Source organism: Microcebus murinus, chromosome 8 (genome assembly GCF_040939455.1).
Source record: "Microcebus murinus isolate Inina chromosome 8, M.murinus_Inina_mat1.0, whole genome shotgun sequence".
Lineage (NCBI taxonomy): Eukaryota > Metazoa > Chordata > Mammalia > Primates > Cheirogaleidae > Microcebus > Microcebus murinus.
In genome coordinates, this window is record NC_134111.1 from 107,612,962 (window position 1) to 107,624,989 (window position 12,028).

At 62.5% G+C, this 12,028-nt stretch overlaps 2 non-coding genes across 2 annotated transcripts; both read left to right on the plus strand.

Moving 5' to 3' along the window:
- The first annotated feature begins 66 nt into the window (after window positions 1–66).
- Window positions 67–185, plus strand: LOC142872560 (5S ribosomal RNA). The gene has a single exon (XR_012920817.1). It is a non-coding gene; the product is annotated as a 5S ribosomal RNA (ribosomal RNA).
- A 3,855-nt stretch (window positions 186–4,040) lies between these two features.
- LOC142872400 (5S ribosomal RNA) lies at window positions 4,041–4,159 on the plus strand. The gene has a single exon (XR_012920664.1). It is a non-coding gene; the product is annotated as a 5S ribosomal RNA (ribosomal RNA).
- Window positions 4,160–12,028: the final 7,869 nt, after the last annotated feature.

Here is a 12,028-nt window from a genome sequence, read left to right on the forward strand (position 1 = left end):
AGGCGGCGGCGGGGAAGCCCAGAGAGGCTCGGCTTCTCGAGCGGGGCAGGGGCGCCCTCCGCCGCCGTCTAGGGCCACACCACCCTGAACGCCCCCGATCTCGTCTGGTCTCGGAAGCTAAGCAGGGTCGGGCCTGGTTAGTACTTGGATGGGAGACCGCCTGGGAATACCGGGTGCCACAGGCTGCTGCTTTTTTTTTTTTTTTTTTTTTGCCTCTTGTTCTGTCCCCTTTCTGGGAGCGCGGCGGCGGCCGGGGGTGGGGGTCACCCCCACCCTCAGCGCCCGCCCGCGGTGCCTGGCGCCCCAGCCCGCACCGTGGGGCCTCCTCTTGTCCCAAGCCGCGACACCGCCGCCACGCGGCAGCATGCGTGGCATCTGGACTGTCAGGTCTCAGACCAAAGGTCTGCTCTGTGGGAACCGACACGCTGGAGGAAACCTTGAGAGTCTGAGAGGGGAGGGAGTTCCAGAAGAAGGCCAGGATGTCATTTTGAGGGAGTATGTGACCAGAACTCGTCCCGTTGCTTTTGGGGTTCTATGGGCTACACGCAGGAATCTTTGGTGGTGGCACCTGATGTTGGGGGATCCGGAGTCACACCCAGACCTGCTCCACAGTCCTCCTTTTACTTTTCTCTTCGGATTCATTATTTTTAAAAAGTGTCTCTTACCTCTAGGATTGCATTTTCTTTTCTCTCTCTCTTCAAGCAGATGATGGGAGTACAAGTATTCAGGTGACATGTGTTGCCCGTGACCCCCTCCCGCCTGTGTTCTTTTTTTTTTTTTTTTTTTTGAGACAGAGTCTCGTTTTGCTGCCCAGGCTAGAGTGAGTGCCATGGCGTCAGCCTAGCTCACAGCAACCTCAATCTCCGGGCTCAAGCAATCCTGCTGCCTCAGCCTCCCGAGTAGTTGGGACTACAGGCATGCACCACCACGCCCGGCTGTGTTTTTCTATATATATTAGTTGGCCAATTAATTTCTCTCTATTTTTAGTGGAGACGGGGTCTCGCTCTTGCTCAGGCTGGTTTCGAACTCCTGACCTGGAACAATCCGCCCGCCTCGGCCTCCCAGAGAGCTAGGATTACAGGCGTGAGCCACCGCGCCCGGCCCCCCCTGTGTTCTTATTCATATACCTCTCATGTTGTTCCAGCGTATTGTGGGGGTACCAATGTTAAGGTCGGGTGCCTTGCCCTCTCCAAGCCTCCCCCCTCGGGTCAGAGCTTCAAGTGCGCCCATCCCCCAGTCGGTGCGCACCCACCCCATGCCTAATGGATGTGTATGCCCCTCCCCTCCCCCCACCCGCCCGACACCCACCCGATGAAGGTGATTCCTCTCTGTCCACTTAGGCGTCCATCCGTTCGTACCCATTTGCTGGTGAGCGCGCTCACGTGGTGCTCGTGTGTCCATTCTTGGGCTACCTGGCTTACTGGAACGGGTTCCAGCTCTGGCCAGGAGAACACGAGAGGCGCCCCCTCACCGCTGCTCCTCACAGCCGAATGGCACTCCGTGGTGTCCACGCGCCACATTTTATTGATGCACTCCTGGATGGATGGGCACTCGGGTCGCTTCCACGTCTTTGCGATTGTGAATTGTGCCCTAACTGTCACCCTAACCCTTACCCAGCCCCCGTCTCCTCTGCCCCTGCCTGACGCACTCCTCCCCGGCCAGGCCCGTCACTGTCCTGGGCCCCCGCCTGACCGGCTCCTCCCCGCCCGGCCTGTCACCGTCCTCTGCCCCTGCCTGACATGCTCCTTCCCGCCCGCCCGGCCTCTCACCGTCCTCGGCCCCTGCCTGACCGGCTCCTCCGTCGCCTGGGCCTTCCATGGGCTTGGTGTGGACGCTGCTTCCAGGAAGCCCTCCAGAAACCCGGCAGCAGGGTGGCCGCAGCAGTCTCCAGCAGCCGTCCCTAAGTCGCGTGAGTGCGGGGACGTGCCCCCGCTGTGCCGCGTGGGCCCAGCCTGGTGTCTTCCCTGAGGCCCTGCGGCTGCCGGCTGGGCTGCCGCTCCCCGCAAGGGGAGAGCCGCGGAGGTGGGGACCGCCTCCTGATGGGGACGTACACGCAGCTCTCCACGTCGGATTCCGGGGCTCTCTGTCCTGCCCGAAGGCCCAGCTGTCCTGCGGGTCCTTAGAGTGGCAAAAACATCCGAAAACTGAGATTGAGGGTCCGGTGGGGGTCTGCACTTTTGTGCTGGGCACCCCAGGGAGGCCCGGGGGCTGGCTGGACAACGTGGTCTGCTGGGCGGGGGGGTTGGAGGAGCAACTGATGCCCTTTGCACTTTGGGTAGCAAGAGTCTGAGGTGTCTCTGAGCCCTGTGCCCTGTGGGGGGGGGTCGGGGGGGAGGAGGAGGAGGAGGAGGAGGTGGGAAGGGCCGGGGCCTGCAGTCCTGTTCCCGGGGTGGCACGGCAAGTGGCTTCTTCCACAGGCTGCTTGGCCTGGGCTCCCTGCACCTGGGCCTTTGGAGGACCGGCCCTGTGCTTGCCAACACTTCCTGCAGGGACCCAGAGCTGGGAGGTGGCATCTCTCAGCCCTGGGTCGGGCAGAGCCCCAGCGGGCCATGCCCACAACCTCTCTCAGCACCGGTCCCCCAGAAGGCTCCTTTGGGACCAGGATTCTCTTGCGGTGACTCTTTAAGGTCTGGCCCCTGGATGGAGGGGCACCAGGAGTAGAGGAGCAGGAAGGGGAAGGGGGTGGCCATGCGAGGGGACACTTTGAGGCCAAGTCCCAGCTTCAGCCTGATCCTCCTGGGAACCCCGCTCTGAGACAAGGAGCCGGGCTTCGCATTCCCACAGCAGCCAGTCGTGGGCTGAGGACACCTGGGGCGTTGGGAACTCCCTGGCTTCTCCTTGGTTTAACATCTAGAGCTGCTTGTGAATCGCGCCGCCACACACACCCGAGCGCAGGTGTCTTCCGCACAGACTGCGGGCCTCGCTCTTCTGAATGCCGCTAGCTCGCCACCCACCCACGGGTGAACCTGGTCAGGGTGCTTTCTCTAAGGGGCAGACTCTTTTCCGGGCGGGCTACCGGTGTCTCTGTTTGCTCGTTTCTTTCTTCCATTTCGGGAAAGGCTTCCTTGCTGGGTGTGGAAATCTCCTATGCCTTCCCTCGCCTATTCTGTCAGCTTTAAAATTCTCTTTCAGTTGCCACCCTCACAGATGGATTAGGAAACTCTTTCCGGTGCACTCATTAGTGAAATGACCTCCAGGAAGCTGGAATCCAATATCTAATGGCCGATTTTTAGCGAGTCCACACGCCAGGGTGGTCGGGGTCCAATGCAGCCCCGGCCAGGCCCAGGCCCCTTGGACTGGGCCACCGGAGGACACGGAGGAGGGTCCCGGCCCCCACGAAGCGGTGCCGGCAGTTCTCCACGGGCTTGGGCGTTTTCCAGAGGTAGGAGATGGAGGGGACTGATTTCTTCAGCGCCCCCTAAACCACGCCACCCCATCCCACCCATGGGACACATCCCGAGAGAGAGAGAGAGAGACGCCCCATACACTCGCTCCCCTCCCCCATGTGCTGTGCCCCAGCCCTGGCCCAGGGGAATAGGCGGCAGCCCACCCACAGGGTGGGGGCCCAGCTGAAAGGGGTTGTGGGGGGGGCGGCCCCTGCCTGGGGTCAAAGGCCAGGCGACCCGCGCGTGCGCAATGGGCGGTGGCGGCGCCGGCGGCCGTGGTGGTGGCGGTTGCGATCAAGACCTAGGGGTGGGGGGCGGGGAGGTGAAGGAGGCCAGGTGAGGAGAGGAAGGGGGCTGGAAGGTCTCCACCTTGGCGAGTCCAGCCGTGGAGGCGCATCTTGTGTGAGTGTGAGTGAGTGAGTGTGAGTGTGTGTGTGTGTGTGTGTGTGTGTGTGTATAGAGAGACAGCCCCCCACCCCGGCCCGCCGCTCCCTGCCCGCCCCGCCCCGCCTGTCACCCCTGTCCCTCGGAGCCCTGCGGACCGGGCTGTCAAACTCAACAGGCCTGGCTCGGCGCGGAGCCTGGGGCGGGAGGCGGCGGCGGGGAAGCGCAGAGAGGCTCGGCTTCTTGAGCAGGGCAGGGGCGCCCTCCGCTGTCCACGGCCACACCACCCTGAACGCGCCCGATCCCGTCTGATCTCGGAAGCTAAGCAGGGTTGGGCCTGGTTAGTACTTGGATGGGAGACCGCCTGGGAATACCGGGTGCCGTAGGCTTCTTCTTTTTTCTTTTTTTGTTTTGCCTCTTGTTCTGTCCCCTTTCTGGGAGCGGGGCGGCGGCCCGGGGTGGGGGTCACCCACACCCTCAGCGCCCGCCGCGGTGCCTGGAGCCCCAGCCCGCACCGTGGGCTTGTCCCAAGCCGCGATACCGTCGTCACGCGGCAGCATGCGTGGCTTCTGGATTTTGAGGTCTCAGACCAAAGTTCTGGCACCCTGTCTTACCGTCCCCCATGGGTGTGTGGACACACCCAGATCGACACAGCGCACGGCCTGCCCATCTCCCATGGGTGAGTGGACACAGCCTGATCCACACTGCGCCCTGCCTGCCTGTGTCCCTTTGGTGTGTGGACACAACCAGTTACACACTGCGCCCTGACTGCCCGTCTCCCGTGGGTGAGTTTACACAGTCACATCCACACTGCCCCCTGTCCGCCTGTCTCTGCTGGGTGTGTGGACACAACAAGTTCCACACAGCGCCCTGCCACCCGTCTCCCGTGGGTGAGGGGACACAATAAATCCACACGGCGCCCAGCCTACATGTCTCCCGTGGGTGAGTAGACACAGCCACGTCCACGCAGCGTCCTGCCTACCCGTCTGTTTGATGTGTGGACACAGCAAGTTCCACACTGCTCCCTGTCTGCCCGTGTCCCGTGGGTGTGTGGACAATGACAGTTCCACACATAGCCCAGCCTGCATGTCACCCATGGGTGAGTGGATACAGCAAGTTCCACACTGCGCCCTGTCTGCCCGTTTTCCATATGTCTGTGGACACAGAAAGTTCCACACACAGCCCTGCCTGCCCGCCTCCCATTGGTTTGTGGACACAGCTAGTTCCACACTGCGCCCTGACTGCCTGTCTCTGGTGGGTGAGTGGACACAGCCACATCCACACAGCACCCTGCCTGCCCGTCACCCGTGGGTGAGTGGACACAGCCACATCCACACAGCGCCCTTCCTGCCCGTCTCCCGTGGGTGAGTGGACACAGCCACATGCACACTGTGACCTGCCAGCCCGTCTCCCGTGGGAGAGTGCACATTGCAAGTTCCACAATGCGCCCTACCTGACCGTCTCCCATGGGTGTGTGGACACAGCCACATCCACACAGCACCCTGGCTGACCGCCTCCCATGGGTGTGTGGACACAGCCAGTTCCACACTGCGCCCTGCCTGCCCATCTCCCGTGGGTGAGTGGACACAGACAGATCCCCATATCGCCCAGCCTGCCCGTCTCCCATCGGTGAGTGGACACAGCCAAATCATCACGGTGTCCAGCCTGCCCAACTCCGGTGGGTGAGTAGACACAGCCACATCCACACAGCACCCTGCCTGACAGTCTTCCATGGGTGTGTGGACACAGCCAGTTCCACACTACGCCCAGCCTGCCCGTCTCGGGTGGGTGTGTGGACACAGCAAGTTCCACACAGCGCCCTTCCTGTCCATCTCCCATGGGTGTGTGGACACAGCCAGATCCACACAGTGCCCTGCCTGAAAGTATCCCATGGGTGTGTGGAAACAGGCAGATCCACACAGTGCCCTGCCTGCCCATCACCCGTGGGTGAGTAGACAAAGCTAGTTCCACACTGTGCCCTGCCTGCCCACCTTCCGTGGGTGAGTGGAGACAGGCACATCCACACAGCGCCCTGCCTGTCCGTCTCCGGTAGGGGTGTGGACACAGCCAGTTCCACACTGGGCCCTGCCTGCCCGTCTCCCATGGGAGTGTGGACAGGGCAGATCCACACGGCTCCCAGATGCCCGTCTCCCGTGGGTGTGTTGACACAGCCACATCCACACAGCACCCTGCCTGACCGTCTCCCGTGGGTGAGTAGACACAGCCAGTTCCACACTGTGCCCTGCCTGCCCGTATCCCGTGGGTGAGTGGAGACAGCCACATCCACACATGCCCTGCCTGCCCGTCTCTGGTGGGTGTGTGGACACAGCCATTTCCACACTGCGTCCTGCTTGCCCGTCACCCATGGGTGAGTGATCACAGCCAGATCCACACTGCACCCTGCTTGCCTGTCTCCCGTGGGTGAGTGGACACAGCCAGATCGTCACGGTGCCCAGCCTGCCCATCTCGTGTGGGTGAGTGGACACAGCCACATCCACACAGCACCCTTCCTGCCAGTCTCACGTGGGTGAGTGGACACAGCCAGATCCACACAGCGCCCTGCCTGAACGTATCCCATGGGTGTGTGGAAACAGCCAGATCCACACAGCGCCCTGCCTGCCCGTCTCCCGTGGGTAAGTAGACACAGCTAGTTCCACACTGCGCCCTGCCTGCCCATCTTCCGTGGGTGAGTGGGGACATCCACATCCACACAGCGCCCTGCCTGCCCGTCTCCGGTGGGGGTGTGTACACAGCCAGTTCCACACTGGGCCCTGCCTGCCCGTCACGCATGGGTGAGTGGACACAGCCAGATGTACACTGCGCCCTGCCTGCAAGTCTCCCGTGTGTGTGAGGACACAGCCAGATCCACACGGCGCCCAGCCTGCCCTTCTCCCGTTGGTGTGTGGACACGGCAAGATCCACACTGCGCCCTGCCTGCCCATCTCCCATGGGTGATTGGACACAGCCACATCCACACTACGCCCTGCCTGCCCGTCTCCCATGGGTGAGTGGACACAGCCAGATCCACACTGCGACCTGCCTGCCCGTCTCCCATGGGTGAGTGGACACAGCCAGATCCACACTGCGACCTGCCTGCCCGTCTCCCATGGGTGAGTGGACACAGCCACATCCACACTGCGCCCTGCCTGCCCGTCTCCCGTGGGTGTGTGGACACGGAAAGATCCAAACTGCGCCCTGCCTAACCGTCTCCCATGGGTGCGTGGACACAGCCAGTTCCACACAGAGTCCTACCTGCACGTCTCCGGTGCGTGTGTTGACACAACCAGTTCCACACTGTGCCCTGCCTGTTCATCACCCATGGGTGAGTGGACTCAGCCAGATCCACACTGTGCCCTGCCTGCCCATCTCCCGTGGGTGAGTGGACACAGCCAGATCCACACGGCGAACAGCCTGCCCGTCTCCCATGGTTGAGTGGACACAGCCACATCCACACTGTGCCCTGCCTGACCGTCTCCCTTGGGTTTTTGGACACAGCCACATCCACACGACGCCCTGCCTGCCCGTCTCCCGTGAGTAAGTGGACACAGCCAGTTCCACACAGAGCCCTGCCTGCCCATCTCCTTTTGGTGAGTGGACACCTCCACATCCGTACTGCGCCCTGCATGCCCGTCTCCCATGGGTGAGTGGACACAGCCAGTTCCACACTGCGCCTAGCCTGCCCGTCACCCATGGGTGAGTGGACACAGCTAGATCCACACTGCGCCCGGCCTGCTCGTCTCCCGTGTTTGTGTGGACACAGTCAGTTCCACACTGCGCCCGGCCTGCTCGTCTCCCGTGCTTGTGTGGACACAGTCAATTCCACACAGAGCACTGCCTGACCGTCTCCCGTAGGTGTGTGGACATAGCCAGTTCCACACTGCGCTCTGCTTTCTCGTCACCCATGCGTGAGTGGACACAGCCAGATGTACACTGCGCCCTGCATGCCCGTCTCCCGTTTGTGTGTGGACACAGCCAGATCCACACGGCTCCCAGCCTGCCCGTCTCCCGTGGGTGTGTTGACACAGCCACATCCACACAGCACCCTGCCTGACCATCTCCCGTGGGTGAGTAGACACAGCCAGTTCCACACTGCGCCCTGCCTGCCCATCTCCCATGGGTGAGTGGACACAGCCAGTTCCACACTGCGCCCTGCCTGCCAGTCTCCTGTGGGTGAGTGGAGATAGCCACATCCACACAGCACCCTGCCTGCCCGTCTCTTGTGGGTGTGTGTACACAGCCATTTCCACACTGCGCCCTGCTTGCCCGTCAACCATGTGTGAGTGGACACAGCCAGATCCACACAGCACCCTGCCTGCCCGTCTCCGGTGGGTGTGTGGACACAGCCATATCCACACAGCGACCTGCCTGCCCATCTCCCATGGGTGAGTGGACACAGACAGATCTACACAGTGCCCTGCATGCCCGTCTCCGGTGGGTGTGTGGACACAGCCAGATCCACACAGCGCCCTGCCTGCCCGTCTCCCATGGGTGAGTGGACACAGCCAGATCCACACAGCGCCCTGCCTGCCCGTCTCTGGTGGGTGTGTGGACACAGCCAGATCCACACAGCGCCCTGCCTGCCCATCTCCCATGACTGTGTCGACACAACCAGATCCACACGGCGCCCAGCCTGCCCGAATCCCGTGGGTGAGTGGACACAGCCGCATCCGCACAGCACCCTGGCTGACCGTCTCACATGGGTGTGTGGACACAGCCAGTTCCACACAGCGCCCTGCCTGCCCGGCTCCCGTGGGTGAGTGGACACAGCCACATCCACACAGCACCCTTTCTGACCATCTCCCATGGATGTGTGGACACAGCATGTTCCACACAGCGCCCTGCCTGCCCGTCTGCCGTGGGTGAGTGGACAGAGCCAGATCCACATAGCGCCCTCCCTGCCCGTCTCCCGTGAGTGTGTGTACACGGCAACTTCCACATGGCGCCCAGCCTGCCCGTCTCCCATGCGTGAGTGGACACAGCCACATCCACACACCGCCCTGCCTGCCCGTCTACTGTGGGTCAGTGGAAACAGCCAGATCTACACTGCGCCCTGCCTTCCCGTCTCCCGTGGGTGAGTGGACACAGCCACATCCACACTGCGCCCTGCCTCCCCGTCTCCCGTGGGTGTGTGGACACGGCAAGATCGACACTGCGCCCTGCCTCCCTGTCTCCTGTGGGTGAGTGGACACAGCCAGTTCCACACAGAGCCCTGCCTGACCGTATCCCATGGGTAAGTGGACACACCCAGATCCAAACAGCGCCCTGCCTTCCCGTCTCCGGTGGGTGTGTGGACAAAGCCAGATCCACACAGAGCTCTGCCTGCCCATCACCCATGTGTGAGTGGACACAGTCAGATCGACACTGCGCCCTGCCTGTCTCCCATGGGTGAGTGGAAACAGCAGGATCCACACTGCGTGCTGCCTGCTCATCTCCCGTGGGTGAGTGGACAGAGCCAGATACACACGGCACCCAGCCTGCCCATCTCCCATTGTTGAGTGGACACAGCCACATCCACAAAGCACCTTGCCTGACCATCTCCCATGGGTGTGTGGACACAGCCAGTTCCACACAGCGCCCTACCTGCCCGTCTCCGGTGGGTGTGTGGACACAGCAAGTTCCACACTGCGCTCTGCCTGCCCGTCTCCCGTGGGTGAGTGGACACAGCCACATCCACACTGCGCCCTGCCTCCCGTTTACCGTGGGTGTGTGGACACACCAGTTCCACACTGCGCCCTGTCTGCCCGACAACCCTGGGTGAGTGGAACCAGCCAGTTCAACACTGGGCCCTTCCTGCCCATCTCCCATGAGTGTGTGGACACGGCAAGATCCACACTGTGCCCTACCTGCCCGTCTCCTGTGGTTGAGTGGACACAGCCAGATCCGCACTGCGCCCTGCCTGCCCGTCCCCCGTGGGTGAGTAGACACAGGCAGATCCATACAGCGCCCTGCCTGCCCGTCTCCCGTGGGTGAGTAGACACAGCCAGATCCACACAGTGCTGCGACCTGCCTGCCCCTCTCCCGTGGGGTAGTGGACATAGCCAGATCCTCACAGTGCCCTGCCTGCCCGTCTCTCATGAGTGTGTCGACACAACCAGATCCACACGGCACCCAGCCTGCACGTCTCCCATGGGTGTGTGGACACAGCCAGATACACGCAGCGCCCTGCCTGCCCGTCTCCCGTGGGTGAGTGGACACAGCAAGATCCACACTGCACCCTGCCTGCCCGTCTCCCATGGGTGAGTGGACACAGCCAGATACACACAGCACCCTGCCTGCCCGTCTCCCATGGGTATGTGGACACGGCCAGAACCACACTGCACTCTGCATGACCGTCTCCCGTGGGTGTGTGGACACAGCGAGTCCCACACAGAACCCTGCCTGGCAGTCTCACATGGGTCTGTGCACACAGCCGGATCCACACGACGCCCAGCCTGCCCGTCTCCCATGGGTGTGTGGACACAGTCAGATGCACATGGCACCCAGCCTGCCCATCTCCAGTGAGTGAGTGGACACAGCCAGATCTACACTGCGCCCTGCCTGCCCATCTACTGTGGGTGTGTGGTCACAGCCAGTTGCACACAGTGCCCTGCCTGCCCGTCTCCAGTGCGTGTGTGGACACAGCTAGTTCCACACTGCGCCCTGCCTGACCGTATCCCATGGGTGTGTGGAAACAGCCAGATCCACTCAGCGCCCTGCCTGCCCATCTCCCGTGGGTGAGTAGACACTGCCATTTCCACACTGCGCCCTGCCTGCCCATCTTCCGTGGCTGAGTGAAGACAGGCACATCCACACAGAGTCCTGCCTGCCCGTCTCTGGTGGTGGTTGTGGACACTGCCAGTTCCAAACTGCGCCCTGCCTGCCCGTCACAGATGTGTGAATGGACACAGCCACATCCACACTACGCCCTTCCTGCCCGTCTCCCGTGTGTGAGTGGGCACAGCCACATCTATACTGCGCCTTGCCTGCCCATCTCCCGTGGGTGAGTGGTCACAGCCAGATCCGCACTGCGCCCTGACTGACCGTCTGCCGTGGGTGAGTGGACACAGCCAGATCCGCACTGCGCCCTGCCTGCCCGTTTGCCGTGGGTCAGTGAACATAGCCAGATCCACACAGCATTCTCTGTATCCGTCTCCTTTGGGTGAGTGGACACAGCCAGATCCACACTGTGCCTTGCCTGGACATCTCCCGTGGGTGAGTGGACATAGCCAGATCCACACTGCGCACTCACTGCCGGTCTCCCGTGGGAATGTGGACACAGCCAAATCCAAACTGTTCCCTGCCTGCCCCTCACCCGTGGATGAGTGGACACAGCCAGATCCACACTGTGCACTCACTGCCCGTCTCCCGTGAGTGAGTGGACACAGCCAGATCCACACTGAGCCCTCACTGCCCGTCTCCCGTGAGTGAGTGGACACAGCCAGATCCACACTGAGCTCTCACTACTCGTCTCCCGTGAGTGAGTGGACACAGCCAGATCCACACTGAGCCCTCACTGCCCGTCCCCGGTGGGTGAGTGGACACAGACAGATCCACACTGCACCCTCACTACCCGTCTACCCCGGGTGTGTGGACACAGCCAGATCCACACTGCGCCCTGACTCTCCGTCTGCCGTGGGTGAGTGGACACAGCCAGATCCGCACTGCGCCCTGCCTGCCCGTTTGCCGTGGGTCAGTGGACATAGCCAGATCCACACAGCACCCTCTCTGCCCGTATCCCATGGGTGAGTGGACACAGCTAGATCAACACTGTGCCTTGCCTGCCGGTCTCCCGTGGGTGAGTGGACACAGCCAGATCTGCACTGCACCCTGCCTGCCCGTCTGCCGTGGGTGAGTGGACACAGCCAGATCCGCACTGCGCCCTGCCTTCCCGTCTGCCGTGGATCAGTGGACAAAGCCAGATCCACACAGCACCCTCTCTGCCGTCTCCCGTGGGTGAGTGGACACAGCCAGATCCGCACTGCACCCTGCCTGCCCGTCTGCCGTGGGTGAATGGACACTGCCAGATTCGCACTGCGCCTTGCCTGCCCGTCTCCCGTGGGTGAGTGGACACATCCAGATCCGCACTGCGCCCTGCCTGACCGTCTGCCGTGGGTGAGTGGACACAGCCAGATCCGCACTGCGCCCTGCCTGCACGTCTCCCGTGGGTAAGTGGACACAGCCAGATCCACACTGCGCCTTGCCTGGCCGTCTGCCGTGGGTGAGTGGACACAGCCAGATCCGCACTGCGCCCTGCCAGCCCGTCTCCCGTGGGTCAGTGG